Raw genomic sequence first — 13,160 nt, 5'->3', positions numbered from 1 at the left:
TGAATGCACACATTGAAGACCGTTCTGTTAGGTAGCTCCGCTTGGGTTTTAGAAGCAGATATTTCTCAATATCGCGTTTGCACCCATTCATTCGGGTATAACGAAACACAGCTCCTGGAGGAACCGTGCTTCTCACTCTCTGATTCTGAAGGCGGATTCAACTCCCTTAGCTGAGCGAACACCCAGCAGAGCAGTTTGCAAGATACGTTCTTTTTGTGTTTTAGACGGAGATTTCCAGCTATTTCTTGAATGCCTGCATTTGGCTTCGAAAATGCGTTTTCCACTTCTTCACAGAAAGGGTTTAGAAACTCCTGCAAACACACATCAGTTTAACTCCATAAGTTGAATGCACACATTGAAGACCGTTCTGTTAGGTAGTTCCGTTTTGGTTTTAGAAGCAGATATTTCTCAATATCGCGTTTGCACCCATTCACCCGGGTATAACGAAACACAGCTCCTGGAAGAACCGTGCTTCTCACTCTCTGATTCTGAAGGCGGATTCAACTCCCTTAGCTGAGCGAACACCCAGCAGAGCAGTTTGCAAGATACGTTCTTTTTGTGTTTTAGACGGAGATTTCCAGCTATTTCTTGAATGCCTGCATTTGGCTGGGAAAATGCGTTTTCCACTTCTTCACAGAAAGGGTTTAGAAACTCCTGCAAACACACATCAGTTTAACTCCGTAAGTTGAATGCACACATTGAAGACCGTTCTGTTAGGTAGCTCCGTTTTGGTTTTAGAAGCAGATATTTCTCAATATCGCGTTTGCACCCATTCACCCGGGTATAACGAAACACAGCTCCTGGAAGAACCGTGCTTCTCACTCTCTGATTCTGAAGGCGGATTCAACTCCCTCAGCTGAGCGAACACCCAGCAGAGCAGTTTGCAAGATACGTTCTTTTTGTGTGTTAGACGGAGATTTCCAGGTATTTCTTGAATGCCTGCATTTGGCTGGGAAAATGCGTTTTCCACTTCTTCACAGAAAGGGTTTAGAAACTCCTGCAAACACACATCAGTTTAACTCCGTAGGTTGAATGCACACATTGAAGACCGTTCTGTTAGGTAGCTCCGTTTTGGTTTTAGAAGCAGATATTTCTCAATATCGCGTTTGCACCCATTCACCCGGGTATAACGAAACACAGCTCCTGGAAGAACCGTGCTTCTCACTCTCTGCTTCTGAAGGCGGATTCAACTCCCTTAGCTGAGCGAACACCCAGCAGAGCAGTTTGCAAGATACGTTCTTTTTGTGTTTTAGACGGAGATTTCCAGCAATTTCTTGAATGCCTGCATTTGGCTGGGAAAATGGGTTTTCCACTTCTTCACAGAAAGGGTCTAGAAACTCCTGCAAACACACATCAGTTGAACTCCGTAAGTTGAATGCACACATTGAAGACCGTTCTGTTAGGTAGCTCCGTTTTGGTTTTAGAAGCAGATATTTCTCAATATCGCGTTTGCACCCATTCACCCGGGTATAACGAAACACAGCTCCTGGAAGAACCGTGCTTCTCACTCTCTGATTCTGAAGGCGGATTCAACTCCCTTAGCTGAGCGAACACCCAGCAGAGCAGTTTGCAAGATACGTTCTTTTTGTGTTTTACACGGAGATTTCCAGCTATTTCTTGAATGCCTGCATTTGGCTGGGAAAATGCGTTTTCCACTTCTTCACAGAAAGGGTTTAGAAACTCCTGCAAACACACGTCAGTTTAACTCCGTTTTTTGAAGGCACACATTGAAGACCGTTCTGTTAGGTAGCTCCGTTTTGGTTTTAGAAGCAGATATTTCTCAATATCGCGTTTGCACCCATTCACCCGGGTATAACGGAACACAGCTCCTGGAAGAACCGTGCTTCTCACTCTCTGATTCTGAAGGCGGATTCAACTCCCTTAGCTGAGCGAACACCCAGCAGAGCAGTTTGCAAGATACGTTCTTTTTGTGTTTTAGACGGAGATTTCCAGCTATTTCTTGAATGCCTGCATTTGGCTGGGAAAATGCGTTTTCCACTTCTTCACAGAAAGGGTTTAGAAACTCCTGCAAACACACATCAGTTTACCTCCGTAAGTTGAATGCACACATTGAAGACCGTTCTGTTAGGTAGCTCCGTTTTGGTTTTAGAAGCAGATATTTCTCAATATCGCGTTTGCACCCATTCACCCGGGTATAACGAAACACAGCTCCTGGAAGAACCGTGCTTCTCACTCTCTGATTCTGAAGGCGGATTCAACTCCCTTAGCTGAGCGAACACCCAGCAGAGCAGTTTGCAAGATACGTTCTTTTTGTGTTTTAGACGGAGATTTCCAGCTATTTCTTGAATGCCTGCATTTGGCTGGGAAAATGCGTTTTCCACTTCTTCACAGAAAGGGTTTAGAAACTCCTGCAAACACACGTCAGTTTAAGTTCGTTTTTTGAAGGAACACATTGAAGACCGTTCTGTTAGGTAGCTCCGTTTTGGTTTTAGAAGCAGATATTTCTCAATATCGCGTTGGCACCCATTCACCCGGGTATAACGAAACACAGCTCCTGGAAGAACCGTGCTTCTCACTCTCTGATTCTGAAGGCGGATTCAACTCCCTTAGCTGAGCGAACACCCAGCAGAGCAGTTTGCAAGATACGTTCTTTTTGTGTTTTAGACGGAGATTTCCAGCTATTTCTTGAATGCCTGCATTTGGCTGGGAAAATGCGTTTTCCACTTCTTCACAGAAAGGGTTTAGAAACTCCTGCAAACACACATCAGTTTACCTCCGTAAGTTGAATGCACACATTGAAGACCGTTCTGTTAGGTAGCTCCGTTTTGGTTTTAGAAGCAGATATTTCTCAATATCGCGTTTGCACCCATTCACCCGGGTATAACGAAACACAGCTCCTGGAAGAACTGTGCTTCTCACTCTCTGATTCTGAAGGCGGATTCAACTCCCTTAGCTGAGCGAACACCCAGCAGAGCAGTTTGCAAGATACGTTCTTTTTGTGTTTTAGACGGAGATTTCCAGCTATTTCTTGAATGCCTGCATTTGGCTGGGAAAATGCGTTTTCCACTTCTTCACAGAAAGGGTTTAGAAACTCCTGCAAACACACATCAGTTTACCTCCGTAAGGTGAATGCACACATTGAAGACCGTTCTGTTAGGTAGCTCCGTTTTGGTTTTAGAAGCAGATATTTCTCAATATCGCGTTTGCACCCATTCACCCGGGTATAACGAAACACAGCTCCTGGAAGAACCGTGCTTCTCACTCTCTGATTCTGAAGGCGGATTCAACTCCCTTAGCTGAGCGAACACCCAGCAGAGCAGTTTGCAAGATACGTTCTTTTTGTGTTTTAGACCGAGATTTCCAGCTATTTCTTGAATGCCTGCATTTTGCTGGGAAAATGTGTTTTCCACTTCTTCACAGAAAGGGTTTAGAAACTCCTGCAAACACACATCAGTTTAACTCCGTAAGTTGAATGCACACATTGAAGACCGTTCTGTTAGGTAGCTCCGTTTTGGTTTTAGAAGCAGATATTTCTCAATATCGCGTTTGCACCCATTCACCCGCGTATAACGAAACACAGCTCCTGGAAGAACCGTGCTTCTCACTCTCTGATTCTGAAGGCGGATTCAACTCCCTTAGCTGAGCGAACACCCAGCAGAGCAGTTTGCAAGATACGTTCTTTTTGTGTTTTAGACGGAGATTTCCAGCTATTTCTTGAATGCCTGCATTTGGCTGGGAAAATGCGTTTTCCACGTCTTCACAGAAAGGGTTTAGAAACTCCTGCAAACACACATCAGTTTAACTCCGTAAGTTGAATGCACACATTGAAGACCGTTCTGTTAGGTAGCTCCGTTTTGGTTTTAGAAGCAGATATTTCTCAATATCGCGTTTGCACCCATTCACCCGGGTATAACGAAACACAGCTCCTGGAAGAACCGTGCTTCTCACTCTCTGATTCTGAAGGCGGATTCAACTCCCTTAGCTGAGCGAACACCCAGCAGAGCAGTTTGCAAGATACGTTCTTTTTGTGTTTTAGACGGAGATTTCCAGCTATTTCTTGAATGCCTGCATTTGGCTGGGAAAATGCGTTTTCCACTTCTTCACAGAAAGTGTTTAGAAACTCCTGCAAACACACATCAGTTTAAGTCCGTAAGTTGAATGCACACATTGAAGATTGTTTTGTTAGGTAGCTCCGTTTTGGTTTTAGAAGCAGATATTTCTCAATATTGCGTTTGCATTTCTTCACCCGTGTATAACGAAACACAGCTCCTGGAAGAACCGTGCTTCTCACTCTCTGATTCTGAAGGCGGATCCAACTCCCTTAGCTGAGCGAACACCCAGCAGAGCAGTTTGCAAGATACGTTCTTTTTGTGTTTTAGACAAAGATTTCCAGCTATTTCTTGAATGCCTGCATTTGGCTGGGAAAATGCGTTTTCCACTTGTTCACAGAAAGGGTTTAGAAACTCCTGCAAACACACATCAGTTTAATTTTGTAACTTGAATGCACACATTGAAGACCGTTCTGTTAGGTAGCTCCGTTTTGGTTTTAGAAGCAGATATTTCTCAATATCGGGTTTGCACCCATTCACCCAAGTATAACGAAACACAGCTCCTGGAAGAACCGTGCTTCTCACTCTCTGATTCTGAAGGCGGATTCAACTTTTTTAGCTGAGCGAACACGCAGCAGAGCAGTTTGCAAGATACGTTCTTTCTGTGTTTTAGACGGAGATTTCCAGCTATTTCTTGAATGCCTGCATTTGGCTTGGAAAATGCGTTTTCCACTTCTTCACAGAAAGGGTTTAGAAACTCCTGCAAACACACATCAGTTTAACTCCGTAAGTTGAATGCACACATTGAAGACCGTTCTGTTAGGTAGCTCCGTTTTGGTTTTAGAAGCAGATATTTCTCAATATCGCGTTTGCACCCATTCGCCCGGGTATAACAAAACACAGCTCCTGGAAGCACCGTGCTTCTCACTCTCTGATTCTGAAGGTGGATTCAACTCCCTTAGCTGAGCGAACACCCAGCAGAGCAGTTTGCAAGATACGTTCCTTTTGTGTTTTAGACGGAGATTTCCAGCTATTTCTTGAATGCCTGCATTTGGCTGGGAAAATGCGTTTTCCACTTCTTCACAGAAAGGGTTGAGAAACTCCTGCAAACACACATCAGTTTAACTCCGTAAGTTGAATGCACACATTGAAGACCGTTCTGTTAGGTAGCTCCGTTTTGGTTTTAGAAGCAGATATTTCTCAATATCGCGTTTGCACCCATTCGCCCGGGTATAACAAAACACAGCTCCTGGAAGAACCGTGCTTCTCACTCTCTGATTCTGAAGGCGGATTCAACTCCCTTAGCTGAGCGAACACCCAGCAGAGCAGTTTGCAAGATACGTTCTTTTTGTGTTTTAGACGGAGATTTCCAGCTATTTCTTGAATGCCTGCATTTTGCTGGGAAAATGTGTTTTCCACTTCTTCACAGAAAGGGTTTAGAAACTCCTGCAAACACACATCAGTTTAACTCCGTAAGTTGAATGCACACATTGAAGACCGTTCTGTTAGGTAGCTCCGTTTTGGTTTTAGAAGCAGATATTTCTCAATATCGCGTTTGCACCCATTCACCCGGGTATAACGAAACACAGCTCCTGGAAGAACCGTGCTTCTCACTCTCTGATTCTGAAGGCGGATTCAACTCCCTTAGCTGAGCGAACACCCAGCAGAGCAGTTTGCAAGATACGTTCTTTTTGTGTTTTAGACGGAGATTTCCAGCTATTTCTTGAATGCCTGCATTTGGCTGGGAAAATGCGTTTTCCACTTCTTCACAGAAAGGGTTTAGAAACTCCTGCAAACACACATCAGTTTAACTCCGTAAGTTGAATGCACACATTGAAGACCGTTCTGTTAGGTAGCTCCGTTTTGGTTTTAGAAGCAGATATTTCTCAATATCGCGTTTGCACCCATTCACCCGGGTATAACAAAACACAGCTCCTGGAAGAACCGTGCTTCTCACTCTCTGATTCTGAAGGCGGATTCAACTCCCTTAGCTGAGCGAACACCCAGCAGAGCAGTTTGCAAGATCCGTTCTTTTTGTGTTTTAGACGGAGATTTCCAGGTATTTCTTGAATGCCTGCATTTGGCTGGGAAAATGCGTTTTCCACTTGTTCACAGAAAGGGTTTAGAAACTCCTGCAAACACACATCAGTTTAACTCCGTACGTTGAATGCACACATTGAAGACCGTTCTGTTAGGTAGCTCCGTTTTGGTTTTAGAAGCAGATATTTCTCAATATCGCGTTTGCACCCATTCACCCGGGTATAACGAAACACAGCTCCTGCAAGAACCGTGCTTCTCACTCTCTGATTCTGAAGGCGGATTCAACTCCCTTAGCTGAGCGAACACCCAGCAGAGCAGTTTGCAAGATACGTTCTTTTTGTGTTTTAGACGGAGATTTCCAGCTATTTTTTGAATGCCTGCATTTTGCTGGGAAAATGCGTTTTCCACTTCTTCACAGAAAGGGTTTAGAAACTCCTGCAAACACACATCAGTTTAACTCCGTAAGTTGAATGCACACATTGAAGACCGTTCTGTTAGGTAGCTCCGTTGTGGTTTTAGAAGCAGATATTTCTCAATATCGGATTTGCACCCATTCACCCGGGTATAACGAAACACAGCTCCTGGAAGAACCGTGCTTCTCACTCTCTGATTCTGAAGGCGGATTCAACTCCCTTAGCTGAGCGAACACCCAGCAGAGCAGTTTGCAAGATACGTTCTTTTTGTGTTTTAGACGGAGATTTCCAGCTATTTCTTGAATGCCTGCATTTGGCTGAGAAAATGCGTTTTCCACTTCTTCACAGAAAGGGTTTAGAAACTCCTGCAAACACACATCAGTTTAACTCCGTAAGTTGAATGCACACATTGAAGACCGTTCTGTTAGGTAGCTTTGTTTTGGTTTTAGAAGCAGACATTTCTCAATATCGCGTTTGCACCCATTCACCCGGGTATGACGAAACACAGTTCCTGGAAGAACCGTGCTTCTCACTCTCTGATTCTGAAGGCGGATTCAACTCCCTTAGCTGAGCGAACATCCAGCAGAGCAGTTTGCAAGATACGTTCTTTTTGTGTTTTAGACGGAGATTTCCAGCTATTTCTTGAATGCCTGCATTTGGCTGGGAAAATGCGTTTTCCACTTCTTCACAGAAAGGGTTTAGAAACTCCTGCAAACACACATCAGTTTAACTCCGTAAGTTGAATGCACACATTGAAGATCGTTCTGTTAGGGAGCTCCGTTTTGGTTTTAGAAGCAGATATTTCTCAATATCGCGATTGCACCCATTCACCCGGGTATAACGAAACACAGCTCCTGGAAGAACCGTGCTTCTCACTCTCTGATTCTGAAGGCGGATTCAACTCCCTTAGCTGAGCGAACACCCAGCAGAGCAGTTTGCCAGATACGTTCTTATTATGTTTTAGACGGAGATTTCCAGCTATTTCTTGAATGCCTGCATTTTGCTGGGAAAATGCGTTTTCCAATTCTTTACAGAAAGGGTTTAGAAACTCCTGCAAACACACATCAGTTTAACTCCGTAAGTTGAATGCACACATTGAAGACCGTTTTGTTAGGTAGCTCCGTTTTGGTTTTAGAAGCAGATATTTCTCTATATCGCGTTTGCACCCATTCACCCGGGTATAACGAAACACAGCTCCTGGAAGAACCGTGCTTCTCACTCTCTGATTCTGAAGGCGGATTCAACTCCCTTAGCTGAGCGAACACCCAGCAGAGCAGTTTGCCAGATACGTTCTTATTATGTTTTAGACGGAGATTTCCAGCTATTTCTTGAATGCCTGCATTTTGCTGGGAAAATGCGTTTTCCAATTCTTTACAGAAAGGGTTTAGAAACTCCTGCAAACACACATCAGTTTAACTCCGTAAGTTGAATGCACACATTGAAGACCGTTCTGTTAGGTAGCTCCGTTTTGGTTTTAGAAGCAGATATTTCTCAATATCGCGTTTGCACCCATTCACCCGGGTATAACGAAACACAGCTCCTGGAAGAACCGTGCTTCTCACTCTCTGATTCTGAAGGCGGATTCAACTCCCTTAGCTGAGCGAACACCCAGCAGAGCAGTTTGCAAGATACGTTCTTTTTGTGTTTTAGACTGAGATTTCCAGCTATTTCTTGAAAGCCTGCATTTGGCTGGGAAAATGCGTTTTCCACTTCTTCACAGAAAGGGTTTAGAAACTCCTGCAAACACACATCAGTTTAACTCCGTAAGTTGAATGCACACATTGAAGACCGTTCTGTTAGGTAGCTCCGTTTTAATTTTAGAAGCAGATATTTCTCAATATCGCGTTTGCACCCATTCACCCGGGTAGAACGAAACACAGCTCCTGGAAGAACCGTGCTTCTCACTCTCTGAGTCTGAAGGCGGATTCATCTCCCTTAGCTGAGCGAACACCCAGCAGAGCAGTTTGCAAGATACGTTCTTTTTATGTTTTAGACGGAGATTTCCAGCTATTTCTTGAATGCCTGCATTTGGCTGGGAAAATGCGTTTTCCACTTCTTCACAGAAAGGGTTTAGAAACTCCTGCAAACACACATCAGTTTAACTTTGTAAGTTGAATGCACACATTGAAGACCGTTCTGTTAGGTAGCTCCGTTTTGGTTTTAGAAGCAGATATTTCTCAATATCGCGTTTGCACCCATTCACCCGGATATAAAGAAACACAGCTCCTGGAAGAACCGTGCTTCTCACTCTCTGATTCTGAAGGCGGATTCAACTCCCTTAGCTGAGCGAACACCCAGCAGGGCAGTTTGCAAGATACGTTCTTTTTGTGTTTTAGACGGAGATTTCCAGCTATTTCTCTAATGCCTGCATTTGGCTGGGAAAATGCGTTTTCCACTTCTTCACAGAAAGGGTTTAGAAAGTCCTGCAAACACACATCAGTTTACCTCCGTAAGTTGAATGCACACATTGAAGACCGTTCTGTTAGGTAGCTCCGTTTTGGTTTTAGAAGCAGATATTTCTCAATATCGCGTTTGCACCCATTCACCCGGGTATAACGAAACACAGCTCCTGGAAGAACCGTGCTTCTCACTCTCTGATTCTGAAGGCGGATTCAACTCCCTTAGCTGAGCGAACACCCAGCAGAGCAGTTTGCAAGATACGTTATTTTTGTGTTTTAGACGGAGATTTCCAGCTATTTCTTTAATGCCTGCATTTGGCTGGGAAAATGCGTTTTCCACTTCTTCACAGAAAGGGTTTAGAAACTCCTGCAAACACACATCAGTTTAAGTCCGTAAGTTGAATGCACACATTGAAGATTGTTTTGTTAGGTAGCTCCGTTTTGGTTTTAGAAGCAGATATTTCTCAATATTGCGTTTGCATTTCTTCACCCGTGTATAACGAAACACAGCTCCTGGAAGAACCGTGCTTCTCACTCTCTGATTCCGAAGGCGGATCCAACTCCCTTAGCTGAGCGAACACCCAGCAGAGCAGTTTGCAAGATACGTTCTTTTTGTGTTTTAGACGGAGATTTCCAGCTATTTCTTGAATGCCTGCATTTGGCTGAAAAAATGCGTTTTCCACTGCTTCACAGAAAGGGTTTAGAAACTCCTGCAAACACACATCAGTTTAACTCCGGAAGTTGAATGAACACATTGAAGACCGTTCTGTTAGGTAGCTCCGTTTTGGTTTTAGAAGCAGATATTTCTCAATATCGCGTTTGCACCAATTCGCCCGGGAATAAAGAAACACAGCTCCTGGAAGAACCGTGCTTCTCACTCTCTGATTCTGAAGGCGGATCCAACTCCCTTAGCTGAGCGAACACGAAGCAGAGCAGTTTGCAAGATACGTTCTTTTTGTGTTTTAGACGGAGATTTCCAGCTATTTCTTTAATGCCTGCATTTGGCTGGGAAAATGCGTTTTCCACTTCTTCACAGAAAGGGTCTAGAAACTCCTGCAAACACACATCAGTTTAACTCCGTAAGTTGAATGCACACATTGAAGACCGTTCCGTTAGGTAGCTCCGTTTTGGTTTTAGAAGCAGATATTTCTCAATATCGCGTTTGCACCCATTCACCCGGGTATAACGAAACACAGCTCCTGGAAGAACCGTGCTTCTCACTCTCTGATTCTGAAGGCGGATTCAACTCCCTTAGCTGAGCGAACACCCAGCAGATCAGTTTGCACGATACGTTCTTTTTGTGTTTTAGACGGAGATTTCCAGCTATTTCTTGAATGCCTGCATTTGGCTGGGAAAATGCGTTTTTCACTTCTTCACAGTAAGGGTTTAGAAACTCCTGCAAACACACATCAGTTTAACTCCGTAAGATGAATGCACACATTGAAGACCGTTCTGTTAGGTAGCTCCGTTTTGGTTTTAGAAGCAGATCTTTCTTAATATCGCGTTTGCACCCATTCACCCGCGTATAACGAAACACAGCTCCTGGAAGAACCGTGCTTCTCACTCTCTGATTCTGAAGGCGGATTCAACTCCCTTAGCTGAGCGAACACCCAGCAGAGCAGTTTGCAAGATACGTTCTTTTTGTGTTTTAGACGGAGATTTCCATCTATTTCTTGAATGCCTGCATTTGGCTGGGAAAATGCGTTTTCCACGTCTTCACAGAAAGGGTTTAGAAACTCCTGCAAACACACATCAGTTTAACTCCGTAAGTTGAATGCACACATTGAAGACCGTTCTGTTAGGTAGCTCCGTTTTGGTTTTAGAAGCAGATATTTCTCAATATCGCGTTTGCACCCATTCACCCGGGTATAACGAAACACAGCTCCTGGAAGAACCGTGCTTCTCACTCTCTGATTCTGAAGGCGGATTCAACTCCCTTAGTTGAGCGAACACCCAGCATAGCAGTTTGCAAGATACGTTCTTTTTGTGTTTTAGACGGAGATTTCCAGCTATTTCTTGAATGCCTGCATTTGGCTGGGAAAATGCGTTTTCCACTTCTTCACAGAAAGTGTTTAGAAACTCCTGCAAACACACATCAGTTTAAGTCCGTAAGTTGAATGCACACATTGAAGATTGTTTTGTTAGGTAGCTCCGTTTTGGTTTTAGAAGCAGATATTTCTCAATATTGCGTTTGCATTTCTTCAACCGTGTATAACGAAACAAAGCTCCTGGAAGAACCGTGCTTCTCACTCTCTGATTCTGAAGGCGGATCCAACTCCCTTAGCTGAGCGAACACCCAGCAGAGCAGTTTGCAAGATACGTTCTTTTTGTGTTTTAGACAAAGATATCCAGCTATTTCTTGAATGCCTGCATTTGGCTGGGAAAATGCGTTTTCCACTTGTTCACAGAAAGGGTTTAGAAACTCCTGCAAACACACATCAGTTTAATTTTGTAACTTGAATGCACACATTGAAGACCGTTCTGTTAGGTAGCTCCGTTTTGGTTTTAGAAGCAGATATTTCTCAATATCGGGTTTGCACCCCTTCACCCAAGTATAACGAAACACAGCTCCTGGAAGAACCGTGCTTCTCACTCTCTGATTCTGAAGGCGGATTCAACTTTCTTAGCTGAGCGAACACGCAGCAAAGCAGTTTGCAAGATACGTTCTTTCTGTGTTTTAGACGGAGATTTCCAACTATTTCTTGAATGCCTGCATTTGGCTTGGAAAATGCGTTTTACACTTCTTCACAGAAAGGGTTTAGAAACTCCTGCAAACACACATCAGTTTAACTCCGTAAGTTGAATGCACACATTGAAGACCGTTCTGTTAGATAGCTCCGTTTTGGTTTTAGAAGCAGATATTTCTCAATATCGCGTTTGCACCCATTCGCCCGGGTATAACAAAACACAGCTCCTGGAAGAACCGTGCTTCTCACTCTCTGATTCTGAAGGTGGATTCAACTCCCTTAGCTGAGCGAACACCCAGCAGAGCAGTTTGCAAGATACGTTCCTTTTGTGTTTTAGACGGAGATTTCCAGCTATTTCTTGAATGCCTGCATTTGGCTGGGAAAATGCGTTTTCCACTTCTTCACAGAAAGGGTTTAGAAACTCCTGCAAACACACGTCAGTTTAACTCCGTAAGTTGAATGCACACATTGAAGACCGTTCTGTTAGGTAGCTCCGTTTTGGTTTTAGAAGCAGATATTTCTCAATATCGCGTTTGCACCCATTCGCCCGGGTATAACAAAACACAGCTCCTGGAAGAACCGTGCTTCTCACTCTCTGATTCTGAAGGCGGATTCAACTCCCTTAGCTGAGCGAACACCCAGCAGAGCAGTTTGCAAGATACGTTCTTTTTGTGTTTTACACGGAGATTTCCAGCTATTTCTTGAATGCCTGCATTTTGCTGGGAAAATGTGTTTTCCACTTCTTCACAGAAAGGGTTTAGAAACTCCTGCAAACACACATCAGTTTAACTCCGTAAGTTGAATGCACACATTGAAGACCGTTCTGTTAGGTAGCTCCGTTTTGGTTTTAGAAGCAGATATTTCTCAATATCGCGTTTGCACCCATTCACCCGGGTATAACGAAACACAGCTCCTGGAAGAACCGTGCTTCTCACTCTCTGATTCTGAAGGCGGATTCAACTCCCTTAGCTGAGCGAACACCCAGCAGAGCAGTTTGCAAGATACGTTCTTTTTGTGTTTTAGACGGAGATTTCCAGCTATTTCTTGAATGCCTGCATTTGGCTGGGAAAATGCGTTTTCCACGTCTTCACAGAAAGGGTTTAGAAACTCCTGCAAACACACATCAGTTTAACTCCGTAAGTTGAATTCACACATTGAAGACCGTTCTGTTAGGTAGCTCCGTTTTGGTTTTAGAAGCAGATATTTCTCAATATCGCGTTTGCACCCATTCACCCGGGTATAACGAAACACAGCTCCTGGAAGAACCGTGCTTCTCACTCTCTGATTCTGAAGGCGGATTCAACTCCCTTAGCTGAGCGAACACCCAGCAGAGCAGTTTGCAAGATACGTTCTTTTTGTGTTTTAGACGGAGATTTCCAGCTATTTCTTGAATGCCTGCATTTGGCTGGGAAAATGCGTTTTCCACTTCTTCACAGAAAGTGTTTAGAAACTCCTGCAAACACACATCAGTTTAAGTCCGTAAGTTGAATGCACACATTGAAGATTGTTTTGTTAGGTAGCTCCGTTTTGGTTTTAGAAGCAGATATTTCTCAATATTGCGATTGCATTTCTTCACCCCTGTATAACGAAACACAGCTCCTGGAAGAACCG

The sequence above is a fragment of the Callithrix jacchus genome, chromosome 20 (assembly GCF_049354715.1).
Source record: "Callithrix jacchus isolate 240 chromosome 20, calJac240_pri, whole genome shotgun sequence".
In the NCBI taxonomy this organism is placed as follows: domain Eukaryota; kingdom Metazoa; phylum Chordata; class Mammalia; order Primates; family Cebidae; genus Callithrix; species Callithrix jacchus.
This window is presented reverse-complemented; position numbering follows the sequence as displayed.